At 42.2% G+C, this 10,946-nt stretch overlaps 1 long non-coding RNA gene across 1 annotated transcript in view; it reads right to left on the bottom strand.

Annotated features, from left to right (window-relative positions):
- Positions 1-4,135: 4,135 nt before the first annotated feature.
- The window catches only part of LOC141148147 (uncharacterized), a 7,578-nt gene continuing 767 nt past the window's right edge, over positions 4,136-10,946 (bottom strand). The window contains exons 1-3 of the long non-coding RNA XR_012245167.1: positions 9,410-10,946; positions 7,105-7,257; positions 4,136-5,505 (exon numbers count right to left, since the gene is read on the bottom strand). The exon at positions 9,410-10,946 is cut by the window's right edge and continues 767 nt beyond it. This is a non-coding gene — a long non-coding RNA (uncharacterized lncRNA). The remainder of the gene's footprint in view (positions 5,506-7,104; positions 7,258-9,409) is intronic.

Raw genomic sequence — 10,946 nt, 5'->3', positions numbered from 1 at the left:
GCATTGTTAACCAAACAAAAAAAAATTGTGTAGCTTCTTTGTGAAGTTATACATTTAAAGCCAAAATGTTTCTTTGTTTCTTTGTTTTTTGATAGAAGTGAAATGTATTTTATGATTTTTTTTTTTTTTTTTCCTGTTACGGCAATCTGGAAAATCTTTCCTCAATTCTTGTTTTTGCATACAAAGAATAAAACACACAGATAACAAAATGCTCAAAAGGAAAGAAAAAAAAACATAAAGAAATGACTGAAGGTTGTTTTGTCCATTATTTACTTCCTTAGTGAGATGTAATTAAAACAAATGCAGTGTCACTGACAAAAGCAACAAAGTCATGTCACATAGCAATAGGAAAATAAAAAGTGCTTGTAGACTTTGATAACCTTTAAAAATCTAATTTATGCCGGGTTCACATATGCGGGTTTCCTCACATCCAATTCACATGACATGCGAGTGTGAACGGCTCTCAATGGATTCGGTTCACACGGGTCTGGGGCGGGCCGCGGAACGGACTGCAAAAGGGTCCTGTGTGTGTTTGTGCCCGGTTCAGGTGCGAATCAAGGCAAAAATTCAGACTTGAACCAGTGAATAGACATGCACCGGACCCCAGGCATGAAAACCTGCGGCCACACATCACGAAAACCCGCGGCCACACATATGTGAACCCGGCCTTATCTGTATGGCAAAATTTGGATAAGTAGAGGCTGTTTTCTAGTAAATTTTGACAAAAGTTTGCCTAGATGACAAGTTTTTTTGTTTACAAAGCAGCTGTCAATTAGGGATGAGCATGATGTTCGAGCCGTACGTACGTTTTTTTTTTTTAATTTTGGCCCGAGGTTCCCCTTAAAATCCATACTAGACCCGAAGAGCCTGGTGTGGATTTTGGGGGGACCCCCACACCATTTTTTTTTAAATTTTGGTGTGGGGTTCCACCCGGGTCCCTAAACACTTTTTATGGCAATAACTTGCATATAAGCCTTTAAAATTAGCAGTTTTGATTTTTCATGTTCGTGTCCCATAGACTTTAACGGTGTTTGCACAAATTTTTTGCCTGTTCGCGTGTTTTGGTGCGAACTGAACGGGGGGTGTTCGGCTCATCCCTACTGGAGATGCAGATCGAGCGTAGGCTCCTTACTACACATCCGGTGGAAGTGCCCCCTAATTCAGGCTTACTGGTCAGAGGTTGATTGCATAATCTCTTCAGTTTCTACCCTCACACTGGATTTCACTCCAGCCCAATTTCTGCTTCACCACCCTTCTCTCCCCAAGAAACTGTACTCCTTTGGCCATGCATATGGTCAATACAGCTAGACTCTGTGTTCCTATCTTATGGGGCTCAACTCGAGCGCCAACTGTGCGGGACTGGCTCACACGCCTTCACAAAATAGCAGATATAGAAAACCTCATCGCAACCGCACAGGACAACCCTTCCAAGTTCACAACTACATGGTCCTGTTATATCTTTTTCCAAACCATGACATAATACAACAGGCTTATGGGGAACTCACCATAACAGACAAATCGGTTTACCACCATGGTGTCTCCGTGAGCATTAACTCTTTTGGATTTGGGGAGAGGCAGGGTGCCCCACGTGTGTGATGCACAATCCACCTGTCACTCCCCTCCTTCTCCTCACCCCTGCTCCTCTCCTAGATCCCATACTTCCATCCCACTCGGCTCCCCTGTTCCTCTCCATCTCTCAACTTCCTTCCCTCACCCCCCCTCTTCTTTATCTCTCCCTCTCTTTCTTATATCCCCCTCGGCTAATCGGACACCAACCCCCACCTTTGGAATTTGATGGCCAATTCACTCTCTACTCCACCTATCATGTAAATTAAGCCAGAGTATTTCCCTGTGTAACTCATTCCAACCCAAAAGCCTTTGTCTTTCAGACGCTCAGGCCCCCACGACATCGGGACTATGGTTCAGTTTAGGGGTCCCTCCCCCTCCATTTTCTATGGCCCTTATTAGCTATAGGTCTGGTTAGTTACCCTAAGTATCCACTCCTGTTCAAAGGCTGTTTCTGTAATCTGCTAGATTACTTTGTAAGACTCTTTTGGAATTGCATTCCATCCGTGTACGCTTTATAATCTGTATGTTATTGGCTTTGGCCCTCTGGGTCATTTCACCTCCTTTTCGCATGTACCTGTATTATTTCACTAAAATTCTTTGTGGGAAAAAAAAATAGAAAAGATACAAATTCAGTTTCTTTTAATTATAGGACTCTAAAGTGAAACTTCACCGAAAAAGTGCTGCTTGTTTGCCTTCTCTCCCCCTCCACCACATTTGGCACCTTTCAGGGGTTCCTGGTTTTTACATGTACCCACTTTTGGCTGAGCTCACCGGGGCAAGCTCAACTAGAAGTTCAGATCCTCCTCCTTCCCCTGCTGCTGGGCCATTCACAAAGCACAGCATGCACAGGAGGCAACTGGTTGTGAAGCTACAAGGCTTCACTGCCGGTTTCCCTTAGCTGAGATGGTGGTGGCAGCGCCCGAAAGCTGATTGAAAAATGGGCTTGGGTGAAGACACCGCTGGATTAGTGGACAGGTAAGTGTCCCAGTATTTGTAGCTGTTGGTTTTTATTTTTTTTCTGAAGGAGCCTGGGAGGTCCCTAACCCTCTTTCTAAGTCCTAACCTTGAACTTCAAGGGAAAACTCTAACCCTAAACCCTAACCCCAATCTCTAACCCCTAACCTCAACCCTAACCAATGTTTGACCCATGAGCCCTAAGTGGATCTCCGCTTAGTGACTCTCCCATCCTAAATCCCCTACCTTTCCCAGAACCCGCTCGCTTTGTCTGATAAGAAATGCATCGAGCAATACCCAAAAAGGTGTCAAAAATTGTACCAAAAAATTCTCCACTATAAAAATTAAACTTTTATTATAAAACAGTTAAAACAAGTATGATTTGAACTTAGCACCATACATTTTAGAGGCTTATTACATAATATTGATGTATAAAACCTTCCACGTTTTTCACAGTCAATCGCTATGTATTCCCCTCCATTCGAGTGAGGCTCCCAGATGAATATTAGAGCTTCAGAGGGATGTTATATAATTTATAATGACACAATTTTTACGTATTTGCTCTTTCAAAATATTTTATTTTTCACAAAAAGCATAGCAAGGAAACACTTTCACATAGTAAAGTAAAACATAAAGTGTACAGTAGGGATATGTGGGATATAAGTCATGCAATATCGGTAGGCATATAAGAGTTGGGACTTGACTAGAAGACCAAAGGTTGAACAATGTTGGCCACCAGACTTTGAAGTAATAAGGCAGACTTGTACATATACCACCCCCAGCCAAGGAGGCTGCCAGGAGCTGAAGGTTCTTGGTTCTGGAGATTAGGCCTGTCCCAGGGAGGTCATGAGGAGTAGGGGGATCCCCCGGCACCCCTAATGGGATCATACTGTGCCAGGCAAAGGGACATCCACACCCCCCATGCCCCCCCAGGCCAGGTCCCCGCACAGAACTCTATTGTATGCTAGGGGATAGCCCTAGTGTGATCCCTGTATTAAGTGAAGGGAAACTCAGAGTTGGAGAGAGAGAGGAAAGCAAGGGAAAGGTAGGAGAAGAAGAGGATGGGGGTATGGAGATAATGAGGTAGGTTCATTCACCTAAACGTTGGGTTGAACTTTGGGGGAGTAAAATACCCAAAGTGATTGAGATTCCCATGAATTGGGCCCAGGGCTCCCAAGTAATTTCAAACTTGCATGTCGAGTCTGAAATGATGCTATTTTTTCTTGGGACATAATCCATGAAACTTTCCATTTAGCTGCCTTTATGGAGACTTGGGTTGCTTCCAGGCCTTTGCCAGGGTTAGTTTGGTGCCTACCAATATGAAGTGTATCAGTTTTCGGTTACTCCTGTGGATCCTTGGAATATGAGAGTTTAGTAGAGCGACCTCTGGGCACCTGGAGATCTTGCATCCCGTGACCCCTCTGATAAGGTTAAAGATCCTTCTCCAATAGGATCTGATTTTAGGGCATTCCCACCAGATATGGGCTAACGTGCCCACCATTTGGCACCCCCTAAAGCATAAGGGATCTGCTGAGGAGGAAAATGGTGGCTAGTCTGTTTTTTTAATGTATTTGTTGCCCTTTCTGATATACAGTCACGAGGAGTCAAAAAGTTTGTATCAACTTGGGTTTTGTGTCCTGGTTTATTGTTCAACATATTTTTATTGACGTTTAGAAGGTTTGAAGTAAACACATGTGAAATTTGAAACTGGTCTTACTGATGACAATGAAATACCACAATAACAAATTCCGCAACATAATAACACAGTAACAAATTCTGCAACATAATAACACAGTAACAAATTCTGCAACATAATAACGCAGTAACAAATTCCGCAACATAATAACACAGTAACAAAATCCACAACATAATAACACAGTAACAAATTCTGCAACATAATAACACAGTAACAAATTCCGTAACATAATAACACAGTAACAAATTCCGCAATATAATAATAACACAGTAACAAATTCCGCAACATAATAACACAGTAACAAATTCCGCAACATAATAACACAGTAACAAATTTTGCAATATGCGGGGGGGATAAAAGGCTACAGGCAGTATCAAGGGACAAAGTAGCTACAGTATATATGTTAACAAGGGAAACACTTGAAGATCAATAAAATCAAACTTTGCATGGGGGGGGGAGGTTAGTAGAGGGTAAAAAGGCTGAGGGATGGGTTGGGAGGAGGAAAGGGGAAAGGGAAACAAGGAAGGACAAGTAGAGGGAAGGAGACACGTCCCACGGAAATCAGGTCCATAACATCATTGTGTCGTGGTTTAGTGGCATTATGAATGCCAATGCATGCCATAGTTCACATCACATTCATATTTTTCCTTCACCTTTGTGCAATCAGTAGACATGTTCACTGACAAATTTTTTTTTTTTTTTTTTTTTCGTTTCATTCGTTTTTTGCTTTTTTCAGGAATTTGGAAATTTGAAAAATTCGGAAATTGGTAATTTTGGAAAATAGGAATTTCAGAAATTCGGAAATTTCAGAAATTTGTAAATTCGGAAATTGAAAAATTTGGAAATTGCACATGTCTAGCAATCAGAAAGATCAACTCTTTCCTGCGATGATACATCTGTAAATTAGGCTCTGTTGTGCTTCATTGAGGTGTTCATTGGGTGGGCACCATTCCTGGATATTATCATCTCATCTATATACAGTATATATAATTGTCACAGCAATAAAGATTAAATTGAAGAAAGAAGACATTTTGTGTGTGTGCCTTCCATCCTACTATCCTTATCTTGTGTTATGGAAGTGATGTTGTCAGTTATGTGAGATCATTCTCCACATCTTCTTTGGGCAAGGATTGACTTCTTTCAGTCCCGTATAATATGATGATTCCAACGTTGAACCCAGTAAAATACACCTTGAAGAATCAGGGTGTCAGTCTAGTCTAGTTGAGGTCTAGTCAAGTCTATCAGTAGACTTTTCATTCAACGGAGGAGACTCTAAACTTGCCCGTCTGTAAAGTAGAAATATATAAACATTATGGGATGCACCTAAATAATTTAGATGTTACATTTATTTTTCATGTTGAAATATTGTATTGATGACAAGAATAAAGGATACATAAAAAATCACTTTTGAGACATAAGGCTTACAGTATGTAATGAGATGCAATCAATCAAAAGAGAAGTGTCATAACAACAAAAAATGACCAGGTATCCATGATGAAAACAATGTTGTTTCAAAAGAGTTTGACAAAAGGAGTCCCCGTTATAGGGTAGTCATCTGAAATAACAATAGGTAAGTTTTGTACAACCATACAGAGATCATGAAGCCAGTCGATAGGATGAAGGAGATGATTCCTATGAGAATAATTAATCTGGGTAGGACTACAAGGACAGGCATCTGTGATGTAGAAGCCTACCATGATAAAAAAAAGTTAGGCAAGTGATATGTGGAGGATCTGGTTCTGAGGAGAACGGGAAAGGACATGTGTTTTTTTTTGTAGGAAACAGACAGAGAGAATAAAAAGAAGAAGGAGAAAAAGCAAGGAGTGGGGAAAAAGGTGAAGAGTCCCTCAAGGGAGGGTGAGGAGAGGGAAAGAAATGTCCCCCGGAGGGAGACTGGGATATTACAATAATATTTTTGGTCATTTTATTCCAAGTTCTTGTTTGCAGGTTGAGGTCAGGACTCTGTGTAGGCCAGTCAAGTTCCTCCACCCAAAACTGGCTCATATATGCCTTTATGGACCTTGCTTTGTGCACTGGTCCAAATGCTTTGGTGGAGGGGGGATTATGGTGTGGGACTGTTTTTCAGGGGTTGGGCTTGGCCCCTTTGTTCCAGTGAAGGGAACTCTTAAGGCATCAGCATACCAAGACATTTTGAACAATTTCATGCTCCCAACTTTATGGGAACAGTTTGGGGATGGCCCCTTTCTGTTCCAACATGACTGCGCACCAGTGAACAAAGCAAGATCCATAAAGACATGGATGAGCCAGTTTGGGATGGGGGAACTTGACTGGCCTGCACAGAAACTGTGAGCCAGGCCTTCTCGTCCAACATCAGTGCCTGACCTCACAAACGGGCTTCTGGAAGAATGGTCAAACACCCTCCTAAACCTTGTGGACGGCCTTCCCAGAAGAGTTGAAGCTGTTATAGCTGCAAAGGGTGGGCCAACTTGATATTAAACCCTACGGACTCTCAGGGTTGGGCTCTCAGCCCTTCCTTCTCTGTGCTCAGGTTGCTCAGCTGTCAGTTAATTGCCAGAACTCATCGCTCCACAGTGGCTCACCTGTTGATCATCTCCTGCTCGTCAGTCAAGCCCGCAGCCAGCCCCTCCTGGCTAATTAAAATGCCTGGTTCATTTCATCAATTGCCTTCGCCTTGGTCAAACATATCTGGAGCCTCTTTGCTGTGTTCCTGTTGAAGAACTGCCTGGCTGACATCCCTTCTGGTTCCTGATCCTGTCTGCTGTCTCCGACTACGCTGATCTCTGGCTCCCCGATTTCCTGGCTTGTTCTGACTACCCAATTTGGCTACTGAACCCTGGCTATGTTTTGACTATGTTTAACAGTTGTAACATTGTTACCATTTTAATTAAAAGGTGAGATTTTACCTGCATGTTCTGTCTCCGTCTGTTTCATGGTTCCAGACTCGGACTAAGACTGGGATGCCATTAAAGTTCATGTGCGTGTAAAGGCAGGCGTCACAATACTTTTGGAAATATAGTATACTTATGAGCCAAGTAATCCAGGGCTGGGGAGCATTCCTTGAGAAGCCATAAAACATATTTTAAAACTCAATTACTAAATTAGCAAATACATAGATAAATATTTCATTGGACCAAGCATTGAGTAAAGGTGTCTCAAATCATTTCACAAAAGACAAAAGAGCAGCGCCAATCTGAGTGTAGAAGTTTAAAAGTACATTTTATTCACAAATAGTTGCACTCACTAGATAGTAGTTGTTTGTGGGGACATCATAGGGTACCAACCAGAGGGTGTCACAGGAGTCCAGGGAGTCTTTTGGCAGCGCGGTCCTGTCGAGCTTGGCGGCGCCAATGGTTTCCGGGGTCCCAGGCTTGATGTGGAGGGAGCAGAGGAAAATTGACAGATTGCTTGAGGAAGGAGCATGCATGCTCTGAACGCGTGCATCACTTTGTAACCTCCCACCAGCAAATCACCTGACACAGTGACGTTCGGCTGACGATTTTCCTCTGTGCCCTCAACATCAAGCCTGGGACAGCGGAAACCATCGGCGCCGCCACGCTTGACAAGACCGCGCTGCCACAAGACTCCCTGGACTCCTGTGACACCCTCTGGTTGGTACCCTATGATGTGCCCACAAACAACTGCTATCTAGTGAGTGCAACTATTTGGGAACAAAATGTACTTTTAAACTACTACACTCAGATTGGCGCTGCTCTTTTGTCTTTTATGTTCCTTACCAGAGTAACTTCTGCTCTCCAGCCAGCAGCCTTTCTAGTGTGGATCTCCAGACTCTCACTACCCCTGAGGTTATCACCCAGGACTTATGGACTTTTAACCACTTGCTTACTGGGCATTTAAACTCCCCTCCTGCCCAGACCAATTTTCAGCTTTGATGCACTTTGAATGACAATTACGCGGTCATACAACACTGTACCCAAATGAATTTTTTATCATTTTGTTCACACAAATAGAGCTTTCTTTTGGTGGTATTTGATGACCTCTGCAGTTTTTATTTTTGTTAAAAAAAAATTTAAAAACAAATTAAAAAAAAAAATTATATTTTTTTATATTTTGTTATAAAATTTTGCAAACAGGTAATTTTTCTCCTTCATTGATGTACGCTAATGAGGCTGATGGGCACCGATGGGCTGCACTGATGGGCACCAATGGGCTGCACTGATGGGCACTGATGAGGGTGCACTGGTGGGCACTGATAAGCGGCACTGATAGGGGGCACTGGTGTGCACTAAGAGGTGACACTGAGAGGTGGCACTGAAGGGTATTGATAGGTGGCACTGGTGGGCACTGAGAAGTGGCACTAATAGGTGGCACTGATAGGTGGCACTGATAGCTGGCAGTGATGGGCACCAATAGGTGGCAGTGATGGGCACAGATAGATGGCAATAATGGGCACTGATCAGCACTGGTAGGTTACACTAATAGGGAGCAATGCTAGGTGGCACTGATGAGGCACTGATTGGCACCACTGGTGGGCATCGATAGGTGGAACTTGTGGGCATTGATAGGTGGCACTCATGGGCATTGATAGGTGACACTGGTGGGCACTGTGGGCACTGGCAGGTGGCAATGGCAGGTGGCACTGGTAGGGGGTACCGTTTAGCACAGATTAGGCAGATGTGCCTCCTTCCTCTTCGGGACCGATGTCCCTTGCACATAAGCCGGTGATCGGCTTTTTTTCTCCTCAGAATAAATATTCTCCTCAGAGAATAAAAAAAGATTACCGAGCTTTTGTTTACAACACGTGATCAGCTGTCATTGGCTGGTCAAGTGGTTAATTTAATTAAATTTTATTTTTAACTTTAACTTTGAGTCACCCACATTTATTAACCTTTTTGTTATCTTTGAATGTTTTTAAAAATATAATTGCCTTCACGTTATCATTTTTTTTACTTCCTCCCCATACTATGCATTTGTGTATGGTTAGAAGGCTGACTTGCCTTTATCATATCCCAGCATGTGCCTGGGAGTTCCCCCTGGTGCAACAAATATTGTTGTCTTGTTCAAATCATTTCACATGTCATAATTTTATAAGTTATTATGGAAAAATTACCATCTGAAGGACAGATGTTGGGGACAGAAGTCGGAGTTTGCATGTGGAGTATGTGGCAAAAATACAATCCCTCTACAAGCTTTAAAAAAAAACAAAAAACATTTTACGGCATAATATGAGATGAAAAGATCAGAACTTACCCTCCATAGTTCTTGGTGTGGATGAAGTACACTCTACAGATGTCTATTCCTTAGATGTAGATGAAGGCCGATTCTCTCCAATCACAGAACATTATTTACCCTTCGTATTCTCGGGCCACATATCAGGTCACACCCCTGAGATCTCGATGATGGGCGCTGATTTTGCTGCATTTAAACTTACACCATGATTAGTCATAAGAGAAAAGCAATCTGAGCCAACTGTAAGCTGCGGTGGAAAAATAGCGACACAACTACAAATCAATTAAACCAATATGCACTAAAGCCCAGTGCAATTTTTCTTTTTTTTGTTAAACCCATCAGGCTAAACAAAAAAAAAAACCCAAAGCGCTCGGGAGGAACATCGCATAATTAGTACAGCGATCTCCCCCCACTGAGCTATTGTGTTCTGACAGGGGCACCCCCCAAAAACACACCGGTTGGCTGAGGGTGCTGATCGGATGCCAATCGGCACACCATTTTTAGTCATGCCCCTTCGACAGAAGCCAGCCAGAAGACCAGCCTCTATCGGATCGATTGATGTACACACGGACCGAATGTCGGCAAGTTTCTATTGAACTGGCCGATGCCTCCCGATAATCAGCCCATTAAGCAGTAGGCTTAACTATAAGCTGAAGATAATATAAGCTGAAGAGATATTTCAAAGCTCTTGTGAAGCAAAAAAATAAATTAAAAAATACATCTAAAATCATGAAATCAGTTCCCTAATGCCGCATGCAGACGATCGGACATTCCGACAACAAAATCCATGGATTTTTTTTCCAACGGATGTTGGCTCAAACTTGTCTTGCATACACACGGTCACACAAATCTTGACGGAAACTCCGAACAACAAGAACGCGGTGACGTACAACACGTACGACGCGCCGAGAAAAATGAAGTTCAATAGCCAGTGCGGCTCTTCTGCTTGATTCCGAGCATGCGTGGAACTTTGTGCGTCGGACTTGTCTACACACGATCGGAATTTCCGCCAACGGATTTTGTTGTCGGAAAATTTGAGATTCAGCTCTCAAATTTTGTTTGTCGGAAATTCCGACAGGAAATGTCCAATGGAGCCTACACACGGTCGGAATTTCCGACAGCAAGCTCCCATCGAACATTTGTTGTAGGAAATTCCGACCGGCATAACAGTTCCTATTCAGTGCTGCCAAACTTCAATGGAAACTTAAAATGATAAAGTCCTCATTAAAAAAAAAAAAAAAAATATGCAGATAACTGTCCTTAGCTTTTATAATATAAGTATTAAAAGGGAAAAAAAAATAAAAAAACATGGCTCCTAGGGTGTATTTGGTGAGAATTTTATCTAGTCATATTTTATTATAGTACCATTATTTAAGGGACAAAAAAAAAACATGCTAAAATAGTAACAAAACAATTAAAAGAAAACAAAATGCAAAAATAGTAACAAAACAATTTGAGAAAACAACCCAAAAAGAAAAACACACACATAAATTAATATAATATAATATATGTGTGTACGCTTGTGTGTGTTTGTACACTCATGTGTGCATGTGTGTAT

The sequence above is a fragment of the Aquarana catesbeiana genome, linkage group LG06 (genome assembly GCF_042186555.1).
Source record: "Aquarana catesbeiana isolate 2022-GZ linkage group LG06, ASM4218655v1, whole genome shotgun sequence".
In the NCBI taxonomy this organism is placed as follows: Eukaryota; Metazoa; Chordata; class Amphibia; order Anura; family Ranidae; genus Aquarana; species Aquarana catesbeiana.
The sequence above is the reverse complement of the archived record's forward strand: the minus strand, read 5'-3'. Positions and strand labels throughout refer to the sequence as shown.